Source organism: Hydractinia symbiolongicarpus, chromosome 13 (assembly GCF_029227915.1).
Source record: "Hydractinia symbiolongicarpus strain clone_291-10 chromosome 13, HSymV2.1, whole genome shotgun sequence".
Classification (NCBI taxonomy): Eukaryota; Metazoa; Cnidaria; class Hydrozoa; order Anthoathecata; family Hydractiniidae; genus Hydractinia; species Hydractinia symbiolongicarpus.
The window spans coordinates 4337459-4363598 of NC_079887.1; positions in this window are offsets into that span (position 1 = coordinate 4337459).

Genomic DNA, 26140 nt, shown 5'->3' on the forward strand with positions numbered 1-26140 from the left:
CGGCAAACGAAAACCCGCGACTTCCCGTAAATCCCGGATTCGGCCCGTATAGTCAAAAGCATACAAAGAAAGTACCCAGGGAGTAAACTCGTTTTCCGAAAGATTTTTTAAATTATTTTTCCACCACTAAAACGCACGAGGTTTGTAGTTTTCAGAAATGTTTTCATTTTTGATGAGACGCTTAATGAAAGTGGTTTAATCGCCGGCAAACGAAAACCCGTGATTTTCCGCAAATCCCGGGCTTGGCCCGTATAGTCGAATGTATACAAAGAAAGTACCCTGTGAGTAAACTCATTTCCAAAACGATTTTTTAAATTATCTTTTCACCACTAAAACGCATGAGACTTGTAGTTTTCAAAAATGTTTTCATTTTTGATGAGACGATGAATAAAAGAAGTTTAATCGCCGGCAAACGAAAACCCGCGACTTCCCGTAAGTCCCGGATTCGGCCCGTATAGTCAAAAGTATACAAAGAAAGTACCCAGGGAGTAAACTCATTTCCCGAAGAATTTTTTAAATTATTTTTTCACCACTAAAACGCATGAGACTTGTAGTTTTCAAAAATGTTTTCATTTTTGATAGGACGCTGAATAAAAGAAGTTTAATCGCCGGCAAACGAAAACCCACGATTTCTCGTAAATCCCGGACTCGGCCCGTATAGTCGAATGTATACAAAGAAAGTACCCTGTGAGTTAAGTCATTTCCAGAACGATTTTTTAAATTATTTTTTCACCACTAAAACGCATAAGACTTGTAGTTTTCAAAAATATTTTCATTTTTGATGAGACGCTGAATAAAAGAAGTTTAATCGCCGGCAAACGAAAACCTGCGATTTCCCGTAAATCCCGGACTCGGCCCATATAGTCAAAAGTATACAAAGAAAGTACCCAGGGAGTAAACTCATTTCCCGAACGATTTTTTAAATTATTCTTTCACCATTAAAACGCATGAGACTTGTAGTTTTTAAAAATGTTTTCATTTTTGATGAGACGCTGAATAAAAGAAGTTTAATCGCCGGCAAACGAAAACCTGCGATTTCCCGTAAATCCCTGACTCAGCCCGTATAGTCGAATGTATACAAAGAAAGTACCCAGGGAGTAAACTGATTTCCCAAACGATTTTTTAAATTATTATTTCACCACTAAAGCCCATGAGACTTGTAGATTTTGAAAATGTTTTCCTTTTTGATGAGACGCTGAATAAAAGAAGTTTAATCGCCGGCAAACGAAAACTCACGATTTCTCGTAAATCCCGGATTCGGCCCGTATAGTCAAAAGCATACAAAGAAAGTACCCAGGGAGTAAACTCGTTTTCCGAAAGATTTTTTAAATTATTTTTCCACCACTAAAACGCATGAGACTTGTAGTTTTCAAAAATGTTTTCATTTTTGATGAGACGCTGAATAAAAGAGGTTTAATCGCCGGCAAACGAAAACCCGCGACTTCCCGTAAATCCCGGATTCGGCCCGTATAGTCAAAAGCATACAAAGAAAGTACCCAGGGAGTAAACTCGTTTTCCGAAAGATTTTTTAAATTATTTTTCCACCACTAAAACGCATGAGATTTGTAGTTTTCAGAAATGTTTTCATTTTTGATGAGACGCTTAATGAAAGTGGTTTAATCGCCGGCAAACGAAAACCCGTGATTTTCCGTAAATCCCGGGCTTGGCCCGTATAGTCGAATGTATACAAAGAAAGTACCCTGTGAGTAAACTCATTTCCAAAACGATTTTTTAAATTATCTTTTCACCACTAAAACGCATGAGACTTGTAGTTTTCAAAAATGTTTTCATTTTTGATGAGACGATGAATAAAAGAAGTTTAATCGCCGGCAAACGAAAACCCGCGACTTCCCGTAAGTCCCGGATTCGGCCCGTATAGTCAAAAGTATACAAAGAAAGTACCCAGGGAGTAAACTCATTTCCCGAAGAATTTTTTAAATTATTTTTTCACCACTAAAACGCATGAGACTTGTAGTTTTCAAAAATGTTTTCATTTTTGATAGGACGCTGAATAAAAGAAGTTTAATCGCCGGCAAACGAAAACCCACAATTTCTCGTAAATCCCGGACTCGGCCCGTATAGTCAAAAGTATACAAAGAAAGTACCCAGGGAGTAAACTCATTTCCCGAACGATTTTTTAAATTATTTTTTCACCACTAAAACGCATGAGACTTGTAGTTTTCAAAAATGTTTTCATTTTTGATGAGACGCTCAATGAAAGAGGTTTAATCGCCGGCAAACGAAAACCCGCGACTTCCCGTAAATCCCGGATTCGGCCCGTATAGTCAAAAGCATACAAAGAAATTACCCAGGGAGTAAACTCGTTTTCCGAAAGATTTTTTAAATTATTTTTCCACCACTAAAACGCATGAGATTTGTAGTTTTCAGAAATGTTTTCATTTTTGATGAGACGCTTAATGAAAGTGGTTTAATCGCCGGCAAACGAAAACCCGTGATTTTCCGTAAATCCCGGGCTTGGCCCGTATAGTCAAATGTATACAAAGAAAGTACCCTGTGAGTAAACTCATTTCCAAAACGATTTTTTAAATTATCTTTTCACCACTAAAACGCATGAGACTTGTAGTTTTCAAAAATGTTTTCATTTTTGATGAGACGATGAATAAAAGAAGTTTAATCGTCGGCAAACGAAAACCCGCGACTTCCCGTAAGTCCCGGATTCGGCCCGTATAGTCAAAAGTATACAAAGAAAGTACCCAGGGAGTAAACTCATTTCCCGAACAATTTTTTAAATTAATTTTTCACCACTAAAACGCATGAGACTTGTAGTTTTCAAAAATGTTTTCATTTTTGATAGGACGCTGAATAAAAGAAGTTTAATCGCCGGCAAACGAAAACCCACGATTTCTCGTAAATCCCGGACTCGGCCCGTATAGTCAAAAGTATACAAAGAAAGTACCCAGGGAGTAAACTCATTTCCCGAACGATTTTTTAAATTATTTTTTCACCACTAAAACGCATGAGACTTGTAGTTTTCAAAAATGTTTTCATTTTTGATGAGACGCTCAATGAAAGAGGTTTAATCGCCGGCAAACGAAAACCCGCGATTTCCCGTAAATCCCGGGCTTGGCCCGTTTAGTTGAATGTATATAAAGAAAGTACCCAGGGAGTAAACTCATTTCCAGAACGATTTTTTAAATTATTTTTTCACCACTAAAACGCATAAGACTTGTAGTTTTCAAAAATATTTTCATTTTTGATGAGACGCTGAATAAAAGAAGTTTAATCGCCGGCAAACGAAAACCCGCGATTTCCCGTAAATCCCGGGCTTGGCCCGTATAGTCGAATGTATACAAAGAAAGTACCCTGTGAGTTAAGCCATTTCCAGAACGATTTTTTAAATTATTTTTTCACCACTAAAACGCATAAGACTTGTAGTTTTCAAAAATATTTTCATTTTTGATGAGACGCTGAATAAAAGAAGTTTAATCGCCGGCAAACGAAAACCTGCGATTTCCCGTAAATCCCGGACTCGGCCCATATAGTCAAAAGTATACAAAGAAAGTACCCAGGGAGTAAACTCATTTCCCGAACGATTTTTTAAATTATTCTTTCACCATTAAAACGCATGAGACTTGTAGTTTTTAAAAATGTTTTCATTTTTGATGAGACGCTGAATAAAAGAAGTTTAATCGCCGGCAAACGAAAACCTGCGATTTCCCGTAAATCCCGGACTCAGCCCGTATAGTCAAAAGTATACAAAGAAAGTACCCAGGGAGTAAACTGATTTCCCAAACGATTTTTTAAATTATTATTTCACCACTAAAGCCCATGAGACTTGTAGATTTTAAAAATGTTTTCCTTTTTGATGAGACGCTGAATAAAAGAGGTTTAATCGCCGGCAAACGAAAACCCGCGACTTCCCGTAAATCCCGGATTCGGCCCGTATAGTCAAAAGCATACAAAGAAAGTACCCAGGGAGTAAACTCGTTTTCCGAAAGCTTTTTTAAATTATTTTTCCACCACTAAAACGCACGAGGTTTGTAGTTTTCAGAAATGTTTTCATTTTTGATGAGACGCTTAATGAAAGTGGTTTAATCGCCGGCAAACGAAAACCCGTGATTTTCCGCAAATCTAGGGCTTGGCCCGTATAGTCGAATGTATACAAAGAAAGTACCCTGTGAGTAAACTCATTTCCAAAACGATTTTTTAAATTATCTTTTCACCACTAAAACGCATGAGACTTGTAGTTTTCAAAAATGTTTTCATTTTTGATGAGACGATGAATAAAAGAAGTTTAATCGCCGGCAAACGAAAACCCGCGACTTCCCGTAAGTCCCGGATTCGGCCCGTATAGTCAAAAGTATACAAAGAAAGTACCCAGGGAGTAAACTCATTTCCCGAAGAATTTTTTAAATTATTTTTTCACCACTAAAACGCATGAGACTTGTAGTTTTCAAAAATGTTTTCATTTTTGATAGGACGCTGAATAAAAGAAGTTTAATCGCCGGCAAACGAAAACCCACGATTTCTCGTAAATCCCGGACTCGGCCCGTATAGTCGAATGTATACAAAGAAAGTACCCTGTGAGTTAAGTCATTTCCAGAACGATTTTTTAAATTATTTTTTCACCACTAAAACGCATAAGACTTGTAGTTTTCAAAAATATTTTCATTTTTGATGAGACGCTGAATAAAAGAAGTTTAATCGCCGGCAAACGAAAACCTGCGATTTCCCGTAAATCCCGGACTCGGCCCATATAGTCAAAAGTATACAAAGAAAGTACCCAGGGAGTAAACTCATTTCCCGAACGATTTTTTAAATTATTCTTTCACCATTAAAACGCATGAGACTTGTAGTTTTTAAAAATGTTTTCATTTTTGATGAGACGCTGAATAAAAGAAGTTTAATCGCCGGCAAACGAAAACCTGCGATTTCCCGTAAATCCCTGACTCAGCCCGTATAGTCGAATGTATACAAAGAAAGTACCCAGGGAGTAAACTGATTTCCCAAACGATTTTTTAAATTATTATTTCACCACTAAAGCCCATGAGACTTGTAGATTTTAAAAATGTTTTCCTTTTTGATGAGACGCTGAATAAAAGAAGTTTAATCGCCGGCAAACGAAAACCCACGATTTCTCGTAAATCCCGGATTCTGGCCCGTATAGTCAAAAGCATACAAAGAAAGTACCCAGGGAGTAAACTCGTTTTCCGAAAGATTTTTTAAATTATTTTTCCACCACTAAAACGCATGAGACTTGTAGTTTTCAAAAATGTTTTCATTTTTGATGAGACGCTCAATGAAAGAGGTTTAATCGCCGGCAAACGAAAACCCGCGACTTCCCGTAAATCCCGGATTCGGCCCGTATAGTCAAAAGTATACAAAGAAAGTACCCAGGGAGTAAACTCGTTTTCCGAAAGATTTTTTAAATTATTTTTCCACCACTAAAACGCATGAGATTTGTAGTTTTCAGAAATGTTTTCATTTTTGATGAGACGCTTAATGAAAGTGGTTTAATCGCCGGCAAACGAAAACCCGTGATTTTCCGTAAATCCCGGGCTTGGCCCGTATAGTCGAATGTATACAAAGAAAGTACCCTGTGAGTAAACTCATTTCCAAAACGAGTTTTTAAATTATCTTTTCACCACTAAAACGCATGAGACTTGTAGTTTTCAAAAATGTTTTCATTTTTGATGAGACGATGAATAAAAGAAGTTTAATCGCCGGCAAACGAAAACCTGCGACTTCCCGTAAGTCCCGGATTCGGCCCGTATAGTCAAAAGTATTCAAAGAAAGTACCCAGGGAGTAAACTCATTTCCCGAAGAATTTTTTAAATTATTTTTTCACCACTAAAACGCATGAGACTTGTAGTTTTCAAAAATGTTTTCATTTTTGATAGGACGCTGAATAAAAGAAGTTTAATCGCCGGCAAACGAAAACCCACGATTTCTCGTAAATCCCGGACTCGGCCCGTATAGTCAAAAGTATACAAAGAAAGTACCCAGGGAGTAAACTCATTTCCAGAACGATTTTTTAAATTATTTTTTCACCACTAAAACGCATAAGACTTGTAGTTTTCAAAAATATTTTCATTTTTGATGAGACGCTGAATAAAAGAAGTTTAATCGCCGGCAAACGAAAACCCGCGATTTCCCGTAAATCCCGGGCTTGGCCCGTATAGTCGAATGTATACAAAGAAAGTACCCTGTGAGTTAAGTCATTTCCAGAACGATTTTTTAAATTATTTTTTCACCACTAAAACGCATGAGACTTGTAGTTTTCAAAAATGTTTTCATTTTTGATGAGACGCTGAATAAAAGAAGTTTAATCGCCGGCAAACGAAAACCTGCGATTTCCCGTAAATCCCGGACTCGGCCCATATAGTCAAAAGTATACAAAGAAAGTACCCAGGGAGTAAACTCATTTCCCGAACGATTTTTTAAATTATTTTTTCACCATTAAAACGCATGAGACTTGTAGTTTTTAAAAGTGTTTTCATTTTTGATGAGACGCTGAATAAAAGAAGTTTAATCGCCGGCAAACGAAAACCTGCGATTTACCGTAAATCCCGGACTCAGCCCGTATAGTCGAATGTATACAAAGAAAGTACCCTGTGAGTAAACTCATTTCCAAAACGATTTTTTAAATTATCTTTTCACCACTAAAACGCATGAGACTTGTAGTTTTCAAAAATGTTTTCATTTTTGATGAGACGCTGAATAAAAGAAGTTTAATCACCGGCAAACGAAAACCCGCGACTTCCCGTAAATCCCGGACTCGGCCCGTATAGTCAAAAGTATACAAAGAAAGAACCCAGGGAGTAAACTCATTTCCCGAACGATTTTTTAAATTATTTTTCCACCACTAAAACGCATGAGACATGTAGTTTTCCGAAATGTTTTCATTTTTGATGAGACGCTTAATGAAAGAGGTTTAATCGGCGGCAAACGAAAACCCGCGATTTCCCGGAAATCCCGGGCTTGGCCGTATAGTCAAAAGTATACAAAGAAAGAACCCAGGGAGTAAACTCATTTCCCGAACGATTTTTTAAATTATTTTTCCACCACTAAAACGCATGAGACATGTAGTTTTCCGAAATGTTTTCATTTTTGATGAGACGCTTAATGAAAGTGGTTTAATCGCCGGCAAACGAAAACCCGTGATTTCCCGTAAATCCCGGGCTAGGCCCGTATAGTCGAATGTATACAAAGAAATTACCCTGTGAGTAAACTCATTTCCAAAACGATTCTTTAAATTGTCTTTTCACCACAAAAACGCATGAGACTTGTAGTTTTCAAAAATGTTTTCATTTTTGATGAGACGCTGAATAAAAGAAGTTTAATCGCCGGCAAACGAAAACCCGCGACTTCCCGTATATCCCGGACTCGGCCCGTATAGTCAAAAGTATACAAAGAAAGAACCCAGGGAGTAAACTCCTTTCCCGAACGATTTTTTAAATTATTTTTGCACCACTAAAACGCATGAGACTTGTAGTTTTCAGAAATGTTTTCATTTTTGATGAGACGCCTAATGAAAGAGGTTTATTCGCCGGCAAACAAAAACCCGCGATTTCCCGGAAATCCCGGGCTTGGCCCGTATAGTCGAATGTATACAAAGAAAGTACTCTGTGAGTAAAGTCATTACCAGAACGATTTTTTAAATTATCTTTTCACCACTAAAACGCATGGGACTTGTAGTTTTCAAAAATGTTTTCATATTTGATGAGACGATGAATAAAAGAAGTTTAATCGCCGGCAAACGAAAACCCGCGACTTCCCGTAAGTCCCGGATTCGGCCCGTATTGTCAAAAGTATACAAAGAAAGTACCCAGGGAGTAAACTCATTCCCCGAACAATTTTTTAAATTATTTTTTCACCACTAAAACGCATGAGACTTGTAGTTTTCAAAAATGTTTTCATTTTTGATGAGACGCTCAATGAAAGAGGTTTAATCGCCGGCAAACGAAAACCCGCGATTTCCCGTAAATCCCGGGCTTGGCCCGTTTAGTTGAATGTATATAAAGAAAGTACCCAGGGAGTAAACTCATTTCCAGAACGATTTTTTAAATTATTTTTTCACCACTAAAACGCATAAGACTTGTAGTTTTCAAAAATATTTTCATTTTTGATGAGACGCTGAATAAAAGAAGTTTAATCGCCGGCAAACGAAAACCCGCGATTTCCCGTAAATCCCGGGCTTGGCCCGTATAGTCGAATGTATACAAAGAAAGTACCCTGTGAGTTAAGTCATTTCCAGAACGATTTTTTAAATTATTTTTTCACCACTAAAACGCATGAGACTTGTAGTTTTCAAAAATGTTTTCATTTTTGATGAGACGCTGAATAAAAGAAGTTTAATCGCCGGCAAACGAAAACCTGCGATTTCCCGTAAATCCCGGACTCGGCCCATATAGTCAAAAGTATACAAAGAAAGTACCCAGGGAGTAAACTCATTTCCCGAACGATTTTTTAAATTATTTTTCCACCACTAAAACGCATGAGACATGTAGTTTTCCAAAAATGTTTTCATTTTTGATGAGACGCTGAATAAAAGAAGGTTAATCGCCGGCAAACGAAAACCCGCGATTTCCCGGAAATCCCGGGCTTGGCCGTATAGTCAAAAGTATACAAAGAAAGAACCCAGGGAGTAAACTCATTTCCCGAACGATTTTTTAAATTATTTTTCCACCACTAAAACGCATGAGACATGTAGTTTTCCGAAATGTTTTCATTTTTGATGAGACGCTTAATGAAAGTGGTTTAATCGCCGGCAAACGAAAACCCGTGATTTCCCGTAAATCCCGGGCTAGGCCCGTATAGTCGAATGTATACAAAGAAATTACCCTGTGAGTAAACTCATTTCCAAAACGATTCTTTAAATTGTCTTTTCACCACAAAAACGCATGAGACTTGTAGTTTTCAAAAATGTTTTCATTTTTGATGAGACGCTGAATAAAAGAAGTTTAATCGCCGGCAAACGAAAACCCGCGACTTCCCGTATATCCCGGACTCGGCCCGTATAGTCAAAAGTATACAAAGAAAGAACCCAGGAAGTAAACTCCTTTCCCGAACGATTTTTTAAATTATTTTTCCACCACTAAAACGCATGAGACTTGTAGTTTTCAGAAATGTTTTCATTTTTGATGAGACGCCTAATGAAAGAGGTTTATTCGCCGGCAAACGAAAACCCGCGATTTCCCGGAAATCCCGGGCTTGGCCCGTATAGTCGAATGTATACAAAGAAAGTACTCTGTGAGTAAAGTCATTACCAGAACGATTTTTTAAATTATCTTTTCACCACTAAAACGCATGGGACTTGTAGTTTTCAAAAATGTTTTCATTTTTGATGAGACGCTGAATAAAAGAAGTTTAATCGCCGGCAAACGAAAACCTGCGATTTCCCGTAAATCCCGGACTCAGCCCGTATAGTCGAATGTATACAAAGAAAGTACCCTGTGAGTAAACTCATTTCCAAAACGATTTTTTAAATTATCTTTTCACCACTAAAACGCATGAGACTTGTAGTTTTCAAAAATGTTTTCATTTTTGATGAGACGCTGAATAAAAGAAGTTTAATCACCGGCAAACGAAAACACGCGACTTCCCGTAATTCCCGGACTCGGCCCGTATAGTCAAAAGTATACAAAGAAAGAACCCAGGGAGTAAACTCATTTCCCGAACGATTTTTTAAATTATTTTTCCACCACTAAAACGCATGAGACTTGTAGTTTTGAGAAATGTTTTCATTTTTGATGAGACGCTTAATGAAAGTGGTTTAATCGCCGGCAAACGAAAACCCGTGATTTCCCGTAAATCCCGGGCTAGGCCCGTATAGTCGAATGTATACAAAGAAATTACCCTGTGAGTAAACTCATTTCCAAAACGATTCTTTAAATTGTCTTTTCACCACTAAAACGCATGAGACTTGTAGTTTTCAAAAATGTTTTCATTTTTGATGAGACGCTGAATAAAAGAAGTTTAATCGCCGGCAAACGAAAACCTGCGATTTCCCGTAAATCCCGGACTCGGCCCATATAGTCAAAAGTATACAAAGAAAGCACCCAGGGAGTAAACTCATTTCCCGAACGATTTTTTAAATTATTTTTTCACCATTAAAACGCATGAGACTTGTAGTTTTTAAAAATGTTTTCATTTTTGATGAGACGCTGAATAAAAGAAGTTTAATCGCCGGCAAACGAAAACCTGCGATTTCCCGTAAATCCCGGACTCAGCCCGTATAGTCGAATGTATACAAAGAAAGTACCCTGTGAGTAAACTCATTTCCAAAACGATTTTTTAAATTATCTTTTCACCACTAAAACGCATGAGACTTGTAGTTTTCAAAAATGTTTTCATTTTTGATGAGACGCTGAATAAAAGAAGTTTAATCGCCGGCAAACGAAAACCTGCGATTTCCCGTAAATCCCGGACTCGGCCCATATAGTCAAAAGTATACAAAGAAAGTACCCAGGGAGTAAACTCATTTCCCGAACGATTTTTTAAATTATTTTTTCACCATTAAAACGCATGAGACTTGTAGTTTTTAAAAATGTTTTCATTTTTGATGAGACGCTGAAGAAAAGAAGTTTAATCGCCGGCAAACGAAAACCTGCGATTTCCCGTAAATCCCGGACTCAGCCCGTATAGTCGAATGTATACAAAGAAAGTACCCTGTGAGTAAACTCATTTCCAAAACGATTTTTTAAATTATCTTTTCACCACTAAAACGCATGAGACTTGTAGTTTTCAAAAATGTTTTCATTTTTGATGAGACGCTGAATAAAAGAAGTTTAATCACCGGCAAACGAAAACCCGCGACTTCCCGTAATTCCCGGACTCGGCCCGTATAGTCAAAAGTATACAAAGAAAGAACCCAGGGAGTAAACTCATTTCCCGAACGATTTTTTAAATTATTTTTCCACCACTAAAACGCATGAGACTTGTAGTTTTGAGAAATGTTTTCATTTTTGATGAGACGCTTAATGAAAGTGGTTTAATCGCCGGCAAACGAAAACCCGTGATTTCCCGTAAATCCCGGGCTAGGCCCGTATAGTCGAATGTATACAAAGAAATTACACTGTGAGTAAACTCATTTCCAAAACGATTCTTTAAATTGTCTTTTCACCATTAAAACGCATGAGACTTGTAGTTTTTAAAAATGTTTTCATTTTTGATGAGACGCTGAATAAAAGAAGTTTAATCGCCGGCAAACGAAAACCTGCGATTTCCCGTAAATCCCGGACTCGGCCCATATAGTCAAAAGTATACAAAGAAAGTACCCAGGGAGTAAACTCATTTCCCGAACGATTTTTTAAATCATTTTTTCACCACTAAAACGCATGAGACTTGTAGTTTTCAAAAATGTTTTCATTTTTGATGAGACGCTGAATAAAAGAAGTTTAATCGCCGGCAAACGAAAACCTGCGATTTCCCGTAAATCCCGGACTCGGCCCGTAAAGTCAAAAGTATACAAACAAAGTACCCAGGGAGTAAACTCATTTCCCAAACGATTTTTTAAATTATTATTTCACCACTAAAGCCCATGAGACTTGTAGATTTTAAAAATGTTTTCATTTTTGATGAGACGCTGAATAAAAAAAGTTTAATCACCGGCAAACGAAAACCCGCGATTTCCCGGAAATCCCGGGCTTGGCCCGTATAGTCGAATGTATACAAAGAAAGTACCAAGGGAGTTAACTTATTTCCCGAACGATTTTTTAAATTATTTTATCACCACTAAAACGCATGAGACTTGTAGTTTACAGAAATGTTTTCATTTTTGATGAGACGCTTAATGAAAGTGGTTTAATCGCCGGCAAACGAAAACCCGTGATTTCCCGTAAATCCCGGGCTTGGCCCGTATAGTCGAATGTATACAAAGAAAGTACCCTGTGAGTACACTCATTTCCAAAACGATTTTTTAAATTATCTTTTCACCACTAAAACGCATGAGACTTGTAGTTTTCAAAAATGTTTTCATTTTTGATGAGACGCTGAATAAAAGAAGTTTAATCGCCGGCAAACGAAAACACGCGACTTCCCGTAAATCCCAGACCCGGCCCGTATAGTCAAAAGTATACAAAGAAAGAACCCAGGGAGTAAACTTATTTCCCGAACGATTTTTTAAATTATTTTTCCACCACTAAAACGCATGAGACTTGTAGTTTTCAAAAATGTTTTCATTTTTAATGAGACGCTTAATGAAAGAGGTTTAATCGCCGGCAAACGAAAACCCGCGACTTCCCGTAAATCCCGGACTCGGCCCGTATAGTCGAATGTATACAAAGAAAGTACCCTGTGAGTAAAGTCATTTCCAGAACGATTTTTTAAATTATCTTTTCACCACTAAAACGCATGAGACTTGTAGTTTTCAAAAATGTTTTCATTTTTGATGAGACGCTGAATAAAAGAAGTTTAATCGCCGGCAAACGAAAACCTGCGATTTCCCGTAAATCTCGAACTCGGCCCGTAAAGTCAAAAGTATACAAAGAAAGTACCCAGGGAGTAAACTCATTTTCCAAACGATTTTTTAAATTATTATTTCACCACTAAAGCCCATGAGACTTGTAGATTTTAAAAATGTTTTCATTTTTGATGAGACGCTGAATAAAAGAAGTTTAATCGACGGCAAACGAAAACCCGCGACTTCCCGTAAATCCCGGACTCGGCCCGTATAGTCAAAAGTATACAAAGAAAGTACCCAGGGAGTAAACTCATTTCCCGAACGATTTTTTAAATTATTTTTTCACCACTAAAACGCATGAGACTTGTAGTTTTCAAAAATGCTTTCATTTTTGATGAGACGCTCAATGAAAGAGGTTTAATCGCCGGCAAACGAAAACACGCGATTTCCCGTAAATCCCGGGCTTGGCCCGTATAGTCGAATGTATACAAAGAAAGTACCCTGTGAGTAAACTCATTTCCAGAACGATTTTTTAAATTATTTTTTCACCACTAAAAGGCATAAGACTTGTAGTTTTCAAAAATGTTTTCATTTTTGATGAGACGCTGAATAAAAGAAGTTTAATCGCCGGCAAACGAAAACCCGCGATTTCCCGTAAATCCCGGGCTTGGCCCGTATAGTCAAAAGTATACAAAGAAAGTACCCAGGGAGTAAACTCATTTCCCGAACGATTTTTTAAATTATTTTTTCACCACTAAAACGCATAAGACTTGTATTTTTCAAAAGCGTTTTCATTTTTGATGAGACGCTGAATTAAAGAAGTTTAATCGCCGGCAAACGAAAACCTGCAATTTCCCGTAAATTCCCGGTTGGCCCGTTTAGTTGAATGTATATAAAGAAAGTACCCAGGGAGTAAAGTGATCTCCCGAACGATTTTTCAAATTATTTTTGCACCACTAGAACGAATGAGACTTGTAGTTTTCAAAAATGTTTTCATTTTTAATGAGACGCTTAATGAAAGAGGTTTAATCGCCGGCAAACGAAAACCCGTGATTTCCCGTAAATCCCGGGCTTGGCCCGTATAGTCAAATGTATACAAATAAAGTACCCTGTGAGTAAACTCATTTCCGAAACGATTTTTTAAATTATCTTTTCACCACTAAAACGCATGAGACTTGTAGTTTTCAAAAATGTTTTCATTTTTGATGAGACGCTGAATAAAAGAAGTTTAATCGCCGGCAAACGAAAACCCGCGATTTCCCGTAAATCCCGGGCTTGGCCCGTATAGTCAAAAGTATACAAAGAAAGTACCCAGGGAGTAAACTCATTTCCCGAACGATTTTTTAAATTATTTTTTCACCACTAAAACGCATAAGACTTGTATTTTTCAAAAGCGTTTTCATTTTTGATGAGACGCTGAATTAAAGAAGTTTAATCGCCGGCAAACGAAAACCTGCAATTTCCCGTAAATTCCCGGTTGGCCCGTTTAGTTGAATGTATATAAAGAAAGTACCCAGGGAGTAAAGTGATCTCCCGAACGATTTTTCAAATTATTTTTGCACCACTAGAACGAATGAGACTTGTAGTTTTCAAAAATGTTTTCATTTTTAATGAGACGCTTAATGAAAGAGGTTTAATCGCCGGCAAACGAAAACCCGTGATTTCCCGTAAATCCCGGGCTTGGCCCGTATAGTCAAATGTATACAAATAAAGTACCCTGTGAGTAAACTCATTTCCGAAACGATTTTTTAAATTATCTTTTCACCACTAAAACGCATGAGACTTGTAGTTTTCAAAAATGTTTTCATTTTTGATGAGACGCTGAATAAAAGAAGTTTAATCGCCGGCAAACGAAAACCCGCGACTTCCCGTAAATCCCGGACTCGGCCCGTATAGTCAAAAGTATACAAAGAAAGAACCCAGGGAGTAAACTTATTTCCCGAACGATTTTTTAAATTATTTTTTCACCACTAAAACGCATAAGACTTGTAGTTTTCAAAAATGTTTTCATTTTTGATGAGACGCTGAATTAAAGAAGTTTAATCGCCGGCAAACGAAAACCCGCGATTTCCCGTAAATCCTGGGCTTGGCCCGTTTAGTTGAATGTATATAAAGAAAGTACCCAGGGAGTAAAGTCATTTCCAGAACGATTTTTTAAATTATCTTTTCACCACTAAAACGCATGAGACTTGTAGTTTTCAAAAATGTTTTCATTTTTGATGAGACGCTGAATAAAAGAAGTTTAATCGCCGGCAAACGAAAACCTGCGATTTCCCGTAAATCCCGGACTCGGCCCGTAAAGTCAAAAGTATACAAAGAAAGTACCCAGGGAGTAAACTCATTTCCCAAACGATTTTTTAAATTATTATTTCACCACTAAAGCCCATGAGACTTGTAGATTTTAAAAATGTTTTCATTTTTGATGAGGCGCTGAATAAAAGAAGTTTAATCGCCGGCAAACGAAAACCCGCGACTTCCCGTAAATCCCGGATTCGGCCCGTATAGTCAAAAGTATACAAAGAAAGTACCCAGGGAGTAAACTCATTTCCCGAACGATTTTTTAAATTATTTTTTCACCACTAAAACGCATGAGACTTGTAGTTTTCAAAAATGTTTTCATTTTTGATAGGACGCTGAACAAAAGAAGTTTAATCGCCGGCAAACGAAAACCCGCGATTTCCCGTAAATCCCGGACTCGGCCCGTATAGTCAAAAGTATACGAAGAAAGTATCCAGGGAGTAAACTCATTTCCCGAACGATTTCTTAAATTATTTTTTCACCACTAAAACGCATGAGACTTGTAGTTTTCAAAAATGCTTGCATTTTTGATGAGCCGCTCAATGAAAGAGGTTTAATCGCCGGCAAACGAAAACCCGTGATTTCCCGTAAATCCCGGGCTTGGCCCGTATAGTCGAATGTATACAAAGAAAGTACCCTGTGAGTAAACTCAATTCCAGAACGATTTTTTAAATTATTTTTTCACCACTAAAACGCATAAGACTTGTAGTTTTCAAAAATGTTTTCATTTTTGATGAGACGCTGAATAAAAGAAGTTTAATCGCCGGCAAACGAAAACCCGCGATTTCCCGTAAATCCCGGGCTTGGCCCGTATAGTCAAAAGTATACAAAGAAAGTACCCAGGAAGTAAACTCATTTCCCGAACGATTTTTTAAATTATTTTTTCCCACTAAAACGCATGAGACTTGTATTTTTCAAAAGCGTTTTCATTTTTGATGAGACGCTAAATTAAAGAAATTTAATCGCCGGCAAACGAAAACCCGCTATTTCCCGTAAATTCCGGGCTTGGCCGTTTAGTTGAATGTATATAAAGAAAGTACCCAGGGAGTAAACTGATCTCCCGAACGATTTTTCAAATTATTTTTGCACCACTAGAACGAATGAGACTTGTAGTTTTCAAAAATGTTTTCATTTTTAATGAGACGCTTAATGAAACAGGTTTAATCGCCGGCAAACTAAAACCCGCGATTTCCCGTAAATCCCGGGCTTGGCCCGTATAGTCGAATGTATACAAAGAAAGTACCCTGTGAGTTAAGTCATTTCCAGAACGATTTTTTAAATTATCTTTGCACCACTAAAACGCATGAGACTTGTAGTTTTCAAAAATGTTTTCATTTTTGATGAGACGCTGAATAAAAGAAGGTTAATCGCCGGCAAACGAAAACCTGCGATTTCCCGTAAATCCCGGACTCGGCCCATATAGTCAAAAGTATACAAAGAAAGTACCCAGGGAGTAAACTCATTTTCCGAACGATTTTTTAAATTATTTTTTCACCACTAAAACGCATGAGACTTGTAGTTTTCAAAAATGTTTTCATTTTTGATGAGACGCTGAATAAAAGAAGTTTAATCGCCGGCAAACGAAAACCTGCGATTTCCCGTAAATCCCGGACTCGGCCCGTAAAGTCAAAGGTATACAAAGATAGTACCCAGGGAGTAAACTCATTTCCCAAACGATTTTTTAAATTATTATTTCACCACTAAAACGCATGAGACTTGTAGTTTTTAAAAATGTTTTCATTTTTGATGAGACGCTGAGTAAAAGAAGTTTAATCGCCGGCAAACGAAAACCTGCGATTTCCCGTTAATCCCGGACTCGGCCCGTAAAGTCAAAAGTATACAAAGATAGTACCCAGGGAGTAAACTCATTTCCCAAACGATTTTTTAAATTATTTTTCCACCACTAAAACGCATGAGACTTGTAGTTTTCAGAAATGTTTTCATTTTTGATGAGACGCTTAATGAAAGTGGTTTAATCGCCGGCAAACGAAAACCCGTGATTTCCCGTAAATCCCGGGCTTGGCCCGTATAGTCGAATGTATACAAAGAAAGTACCCTGTGAGTAAACTCATTTCCAAAACGATTTTTTAAATTATCTTTTCACCACTGAAACGCATGAGACTTGTAGTTTTCAAAAATGTTTTCATTTTTGATGAGACGCTGAATAAAAGAAGTTTAATCACCGGCAAACGAAAACCCGCGACTTCCCGTAAATCCCGGACTCGGCCCGTTTAGTTGAATGTATATAAAGAAAGTACCCAGGGAGTAAACTGATTTCCCGAACGACTTTTCAAATTATTTTTGCACCACTAGAATGAATGAGACTTGTAGTTTTCAAAAATGTTTTCATTTTTAATGAGACGCTTAATGAAAGAGGTTTAATCGCCGGCAAACGAAAACCCGCGATTTCCTGTAATTTCCAGGCTTGGCCCGTATAGTCGAATGTATACAAAGAAAGTACCCTGTGAGTAAAGTCATTTCCAGAACGATTTTTTAAATTATCTTTTCACCACTAAAACGCATGAGACTTGTAGTTTTTAAAAATGTTTTCATTTTTGATGAGACGCTGAATAAAAGAAGTTTAATCGCCGGCAAACGAAAACCTGCGATTTCCCGTAAATCCCGGACTCGGCCCGTAAAGTCAAAGGTATACAAAGATAGTACCCAGGGAGTAAACTCATTTCCCAAACGATTTTTTAAATTATTATTTCACCACTAAAACGCATGAGACTTGTAGTTTTTAAAAATGTTTTCATTTTTGATGAGACGCTGAATAAAAGAAGTTTAATCGCCGGCAAACGAAAACCTGCGATTTCCCGTTAATCCCGGACTCGGCCCGTAAAGTCAAAAGTATACAAAGATAGTACCCAGGGAGTAAACTCATTTCCCAAACGATTTTTTAAATTATTTTTCCACCACTAAAACGCATGAGACTTGTAGTTTTCAGAAAAGTTTTCATTTTTGATGAGACGCTTAATGAAAGTGGTTTAATCGCCGGCAAACGAAAACCCGTGATTTCCCGTAAATCCCGGGCTTGGCCCGTATAGTCGAATGTATACAAAGAAAGTACCCTGTGAGTAAACTCATTTCCAAAACGATTTTTTAAATTATCTTTTCACCACTAAAACGCATGAGACTTGTAGTTTTCAAAAATGTTTTCATTTTTGATGAGACGCTGAATAAAAGAAGTTTAATCACCGGCAAACGAAAACCCGCGACTTCCCGTAAATCCCGGACTCGGCCCGTTTAGTTGAATGTATATAAAGAAAGTACCCAGGGAGTAAACTGATTTCCCGAACGACTTTTCAAATTATTTTTGCACCACTAGAATGAATGAGACTTGTAGTTTTCAAAAATGTTTTCATTTTTAATGAGACGCTTAATGAAAGAGGTTTAATCGCCGGCAAACGAAAACCCGCGATTTCCCGTAATTTCCAGGCTTGGCCCGTATAGTCGAATGTATACAAAGAAAGTACCCTGTGAGTAAAGTCATTTCCAGAACGATTTTTTAAATTATCTTTTCACCACTAAAACGCATGAGACTTGTAGTTTTCAAAAATGTTTTCATTTTTGATGAGACGCTGATTAAAAGAAGTTTAATCGCCGGCAAACGAAAACCTGTGATTTCCCGTAAATCCCGGACTCGGCCCGTAAAGTCAAAAGTATACAAAGAAAGTACCCAGGGAGTAAACTCATTTCCCAAACGATTTTTTAAATTATTATTTCACCACTAAAGCCCATGAGACTTGTAGATTTTAAAAATGTTTTCATTTTTGATGAGACGCTGAATAAAAGAAGTTTAATCGCCGGCAAACGAAAACCTGCGATTTCCCGTAAATCCCGGACTCGGCCCGTAAAGTCAAAAGTATACAAAGATAGTACCCAGGGAGTAAACTCTTTTCCCAAACGATTTTTTAAATTATTTTTCCACCACTAAAACGCATGAGACTTGTAGTTTTCAGAAATGTTTTCATTTTTGATGAGACGCTTAATGAAAGTGGTTTAATCGCCGGCAAACAAAAACCCGTGATTTCCCGTAAATCCCGGGCTTGGCCCGTATAGTCCAATGTATACAAAGAAAGTACCCTGTGAGTAAACTCATTTCCAAAACGATTTTTTAAATTATCTTTTCACCACTGAAACGCATGAGACTTGTAGTTTTCAAAAATGTTTTCATTTTTGATGAGACGCTGAATAAAAGAAGTTTAATCACCGGCAAACGAAAACCCGCGACTTCCCGTAAATCCCGGACTCGGCCCGTTTAGTTGAATGTATATAAAGAAAGTACCCAGGGAGTAAACTGATTTCCCGAACGACTTTTCAAATTATTTTTGCACCACTAGAATGAATGAGACTTGTAGTTTTCAAAAATGTTTTCATTTTTAATGAGACGCTTAATGAAAGCGGTTTAATCGCCGGCAAACGAAAACCAGCGATTTCCCGTAAATCCCAGGCTTGGCCCGTATAGTCGAATGTATACAAAGAAAGTACCCTGTGAGTAAAGTCATTTCCAGAACGATTTTTTAAATTATCTTTTCACCACTAAAACGCATGAGACTTGTAGTTTTCAAAAATGTTTTCATTTTTGATGAGACGCTGAATAAAAGAAGTTTAATCGCCGGCAAACGAAAACCTGTGATTTCCCGTAAATCCCGGACTCGGCCCGTAAAGTCAAAAGTATACAAAGAAAGTACCCAGGGAGTAAACTCATTTCCCAAACGATTTTTTAAATTATTATTTCACCACTAAAGCCCATGAGACTTGTAGATTTTAATAATGTTTTCATTTTTGATGAGACGCTGAATAAAAGAAGTTTAATCGCCGGCAAACGAAAACCCGCGACTTCCCGTAAATCCCGGATTCGGCCCGTATAGTCAAAAGTATACAAAGAAAGTACCCAGGGAGTAAACTCATTTCCCGAACGATTTTTTAATTTATTTTTTCACCACTAAAACGCATGAGACTTGTAGTTTTCAAAAATGTTTTCATTTTTGATGAGACGCTGAATAAAAGAAGTTTAATCGCCGGCAAACGAAAACCTGCGATTTCCCGTAAATCCCGGACTCGGCCCGTAAAGTCAAAAGTATACTAAGAAAGTACCCAGGGAGTAAACTCATTTCCCAAACGATTTTTTAAATTATTTTTCCACCACTAAAACGCATGAGACTTGTAGTTTTCAGAAATGTTTTCATTTTTGATGAGACGCTTAATGAAAGTGGTTTAATCGCCGGCAAACGAAAACCCGTGATTTCCCGTAAATCCCGGGCGTGGCCCGTATAGTCGAATGTACACAAAGAAAGTACCCTGTGAGTAAACTCATTTCCAAAACGATTTTTTAAATGATCTTTTCACCACTAAAACGGATGAGACTTGTAGTTTTCAAAAATGTTTTCATTTTTGATGACACGCTGAATAAAAGAAGTTTAATCGCCGGCAAACGAAAACCTGCGATTTCCCGTAAATCCTGGACTCGGCCCATATAGTCAAAAGTATACAAAGAAAGTACCCAGGGAGTAAACTCATTTCCCAAACGATTTTTTAAATTATTATTTCACCACTAAAGCCCATGAGACTTGTAGATTTTAAAAATGTTTTCATTTTTGATGAGACGCTGAATAAAAAAAGTTTAATCGCCGGCAAACGAAAACCCTCGACTTCCCGTAAATCCCGGATTCGGCCCGTATAGTCAAAAGTATACAAAGAAAGTACCCAGGGAGTAAACTCATTTCCCGAACGATTTTTTAAATTATTTTTTCACCACTAAAACGCATGAGACTTGAAGTTTTCAAAAATGTTTTCATTTTTGATGAGACGCTTAATGAAAGTGGTTTAATCGCCGGCAAACGAAAACCCGTGATTTCCCGTAAATCCCGGGCTTGGCCCGTATAGTCGAATGTATACAAAGAAAGTACCCTGTGAGGAAACTCATTTCCAAAACGATTTTTTAAATGATCTTTTCACCACTAAAACGGATGAGACTTGTAGTTTTCAAAAATGTTTTCATTTTTGATGACACGCTGAATAAAAGAAGTTTAATCGCCGGCAAACGAAAACCTGCGATTTCCCGTAAATCCTGGACTCGGCCCATATAGTCAAAAGTATACAAAGAAAGTACCCAGGGAGTAAACTCATTTCCCAAACGATTTTTTAAATTATTATTTCACCACTAAAGCCCATGAGACTTGTAGATTTTAAAAATGTTTTCATTTTTGATGAGACGCTGAATAAAAAAAGTTTAATCGCCGGCAAACGAAAACCCTCGACTTCCCGTAAATCCCGGATTCGGCCCGTATAGTCAAAAGTATACAAAGAAAGTACCCAGGGAGTAAACTCATTTCCCGAACGATTTTTTAAATTATTTTTTCACCACTAAAACGCATGAGACTTGAAGTTTTCAAAAATGTTTTCATTTTTGATGAGACGCTTAATGAAAGTGGTTTAATCGCCGGCAAACGAAAACCCGTGATTTCCCGTAAATCCCGGGCTTGGCCCGTATAGTCGAATGTATACAAAGAAAGTACCCTGTGAGGAAACTCATTTCCAAAACGATTTTTTAAATTATCTTTTCACCACTAAAACGCATGAGACTTGTAGTTTTCAAAAATGTTTTCATTTTTGATGACACGCTGAATAAAAGAAGTTTAATCGCCGGCAAACGAAAACCTGCGATTTCCCGTAAATCCTGGACTCGGCCCATATAGTCAAAAGTATACAAAGAAAGTACCCAGGGAGTAAACTCATTTCCCAAACGATTTTTTAAATTATTATTTCACCACTAAAGCCCATGAGACTTGTAGATTTTAAAAATGTTTTCATTTTTGATGAGACGCTGAATAAAAAAAGTTTAATCGCCGGCAAACGAAAACCCTCGACTTCCCGTAAATCCCGGATTCGGCCCGTATAGTCAAAAGTATACAAAGAAAGTACCCAGGGAGTAAACTCATTTCCCGAACGATTTTTTAAATTATTTTTTCACCACTAAAACGCATGAGACTTGAAGTTTTCAAAAATGTTTTCATTTTTGATGAGACGCTTAATGAAAGTGGTTTAATCGCCGGCAAACGAAAACCCGTGATTTCCCGTAAATCCCGGGCTTGGCCCGTATAGTCGAATGTATACAAAGAAAGTACCCTGTGAGGAAACTCATTTCCAAAACGATTTTTTAAATGATCTTTTCACCACTAAAACGGATGAGACTTGTAGTTTTCAAAAATGTTTTCATTTTTGATGACACGCTGAATAAAAGAAGTTTAATCGCCGGCAAACGAAAACCTGCGATTTCCCGTAAATCCTGGACTCGGCCCATATAGTCAAAAGTATACAAAGAAAGTACCCAGGGAGTAAACTCATTTCCCAAACGATTTTTTAAATTATTATTTCACCACTAAAGCCCATGAGACTTGTAGATTTTAAAAATGTTTTCATTTTTGATGAGACGCTGAATAAAAAAAGTTTAATCGCCGGCAAACGAAAACCCTCGACTTCCCGTAAATCCCGGATTCGGCCCGTATAGTCAAAAGTATACAAAGAAAGTACCCAGGGAGTAAACTCATTTCCCGAACGATTTTTTAAATTATTTTTTCACCACTAAAACGCATGAGACTTGAAGTTTTCAAAAATGTTTTCATTTTTGATGAGACGCTTAATGAAAGTGGTTTAATCGCCGGCAAACGAAAACCCGTGATTTCCCGTAAATCCCGGGCTTGGCCCGTATAGTCGAATGTATACAAAGAAAGTACCCTGTGAGGAAACTCATTTCCAAAACGATTTTTTAAATTATCTTTTCACCACTAAAACGCATGAGACTTGTAGTTTTCAAAAATGTTTTCATTTTTGATGAGACGCTGAATAAAAGAAGTTTAATCACCGGCAAACGAAAACCCGCGACTTCCCGTAAATCCCGGACTCGGCCCGTATAGTCAAAAGTATACAAAGAAAGAACCCAGGGAGTAAACTCATTTCCCGAACGATTTTTTAAATTATTTTTCCACCACTAAAACGCATGGGACTTGTAGTTTTCAAAAATGTTTTCATTTTTAATGAGACGCTGAATTAAAGAAGTTTAATTGCCGGCAAACGAAAACCCGCGATTTCCCGTAAATCCCGGGCTTGGCCCGTTTAGTTGAATGTATATAAAGAAAGTACCCAGGGAGTAAACTAATTTCCCGAACGATTTTTCAAATTATTTTTGCAACACTAGAACGAATGAGACTTGTAGTTTTCAAAAATGTTTTCATTTTTAATGAGACGCTTAATGAAAGAGGTTTAATCGCCGGCAAACGAAAACCCGCGATTACCCGTAAATCCTAGGCTTGGCCCGTACAGTCGAATGTATACAAAGAAAGTACCCTGTGAGTAAAGTCATTTCCAGAACGATTTTTTAAATTATCTATTCACCGCTAAAACGCATGAGACTTGTAGTTTTCAAAAATGTTTTCATTTTTGATGAGACGCTGAATAAAAGAAGTTTAATCACCGGCAAACGAAAACCCGGGACTTCCCGTAAATCCCGGACTCGGCCCGTATAGTCAAAAGTATACAAAGAAAGAACCCAGGGAGTAAACTCATTTCCCGAACGATTTTTTAAATTATTTTTCCACCACTAAAACGCATGAGACTTGTAGTTTTCAAAAATGTTTTCATTTTTAATGAGACGCTGAAATAAAGAAGTTTAATCGCCGGCAAACGAAAACCCGCAATTTCCCGTAAATCCCGGGCTTGGCCCGTTTAGTTGAATGTATATAAAGAAAGTACCCAGGGATTAAACTGATTTCCCGAACGATTTTTTAAATTATTTTTGCACCACTAAAACGAATGAGACTTGTAGTTTTCAAAACTGTTTTCATTTTTAATGAGACGCTTAATGAAAGAGATTTAATTGCCGGCAAACGAAAACCCGCGATTACCCGTAAATCCCAGGCTTGGCCCGTATAGTCGAATGTATACAAAGAAAGTACCCTGTGAGTAAAGTCATTTCCAGAACGATTTTTTAAATTATCTATTCACCACTAAAACGCATGAGACTTGTAGTTTTCAAAAATGTTTTCATTTTTGATGAGACGCTGAATAAAAGAAGTTTAATCGCCGACAAATGAAAACCTGCGATTTCCCGTAAATCCAGGACTCGGCCCGTAAAGTCAAAAGTATACAAAGAAAGTACCCAGGGAGTAAACTCATTTCCCAAACGATTTTTTAAATTATTATTTCACCACTAAAGCCCATGAGACTTGTAGATTTTAAAAATGTTTTCATTTTTAATGAGACGCTGAATTAAAGAAGTTTAATCGCCGGCAAACGAAAACCCGCGATTTCCCGTAAATCCCGGGCTTGGCCCGTTTAGTTGAATGTATATAAAGAAAGTACCCAGGGAGTAAACTGATTTCCCGAACGATTTTTCAAATTATTTTTGCAACACTAGAACGAATGAGACTTGTAGTTTTCAAAAATGTTTTCATTTTTAATGAGACGTTTAATGAAAGAGGTTTAATCGCCAGCAAACGAAAACCCGCGATTACCCGTAAATCCTAGGCTTGGCCCGTATAGTCGAATGTATACAAAGAAAGTACCCTGTGAGTAAAGTCATTTCCAGAACGATTTTTTAAATTATCTATTCACCACTAAAACGCATGAGACTTGTAGTTTTCAAAAATGTTTTCATTTTTGATGAGACGCTGAATAAAAGAAGTTTAATCACCGGCAAACGAAAACCCGGGACTTCCCGTAAATCCCGGACTCGGCCCGTATAGTCAAAAGTATACAAAGAAAGAACCCAGGGAGTAAACTCATTTCCCGAACGATTTTTTAAATTATTTTTCCACCACTAAAACGCATGAGACTTGTAGTTTTCAAAAATGTTTTCATTTTTAATGAGACGCTGAATTAAAGAAGTTTAATCGCCGGCAAACGAAAACCCGCGATTTCCCGTAAATCCCGGGCTTGGCCCGTTTAGTTGAATGTATATAAAGAAAGTACCCAGGGAGTAAACTGATTTCCCGAACGATTTTTCAAATTATTTTTGCACCACTAGAACGAATGAGACTTGTAGTTTTCAAAAATGTTTTCATTTTTGATGAGACGCTGAATAAAAGAAGTTTAATCGCCGACAAATGAAAACCTGCGATTTCCCGTAAATCCAGGACTCGGCCCGTAAAGTCAAAAGTATACAAAGAAAGTACCCAGGGAGTAAACTCATTTCCCAAACGATTTTTTAAATTATTATTTCACCACTAAAGCCCATGAGACTTGTAGATTTAAAAAATGTTTTCATTTTTGATGAGACGCTGAATAAAAGAAGTTTAATCGCCGGCAAACGAAAACCCGCGACTTCCCGTAAATCCCGGATTCGGCCCGTAAAATCAAAAGTATACAAAGAAAGTACCCAGGGAGTAAACTCATTTCCCAAACGATTTTTTAAATTATTTTTCCACCACTAAAACGCATGAGACTTGTAGTTTTTAGAAATGTTTTCATTTTTGATAAAACGCTTAATGAAAGTGGTTTAATCGCCGGCAAACGAAAACCCGTGATTTCCCGTAAATCCTGGGCTTGGCCCGTATAGTCGAATGTATACAAAGAAAGTACCCTGTGAGGAAACTCATTTCCAAAACGATTTTTTAAATTATCTTTTCACCACTAAAACGCATGAGACTTGTAGTTTTCAAAAATGTTTTCATTTTTGATGAGACGCTGAATAAAAGAAGTTTAATCACCGGCAAACGAAAACCCGCGACTTCCCGTAAATCCCGGACTCGGAACGTATAGTCAAAAGTATACAAAGAAAGAACCCAGGGAGTAAACTCATTTCCCGAATGATTTTTTAAATTATTTTTCCACCACTAAAACGCATGAGACTTGTAGATTTAAAAAATGTTTTCATTTTTGATGAGACGCTGAATAAAAGAAGTTTAATCGCCGGCAAACGAAAACCCGCGACTTCCCGTAAATCCCGGATTCGGCCCGTAAAATCAAAAGTTTACAAAGAAAGTACCCAGGGAGTAAACTCATTTCCCAAACGATTTTTTAAATTATTTTTCCACCACTAAAACGCATGAGACTTGTAGTTTTTAGAAATGTTTTCATTTTTGATAAAACGCTTAATGAAAGTGGTTTAATCGCCGGCAAACGAAAACCCGTGATTTCCCGTAAATCCCGGGCTTGGCCCGTATAGTCGAATGTATACAAAGAAAGTACCCTGTGAGGAAACTCATTTCCAAAACGATTTTTTAAATTATCTTTTCACCACTAAAACGCATGAGACTTGTAGTTTTCAAAAATGTTTTCATTTTTGATGAGACGCTGAATAAAAGAAGTTTAATCACCGGCAAACGAAAACCCGCGACTTCCCGTAAATCCCGGACTCGGAACGTATAGTCAAAAGTATACAAAGAAAGAACCCAGGGAGTAAACTCATTTCCCGAATGATTTTTTAAATTATTTTTCCACCACTAAAACGCATGAGACTTGTAGTTTTCCAAAATG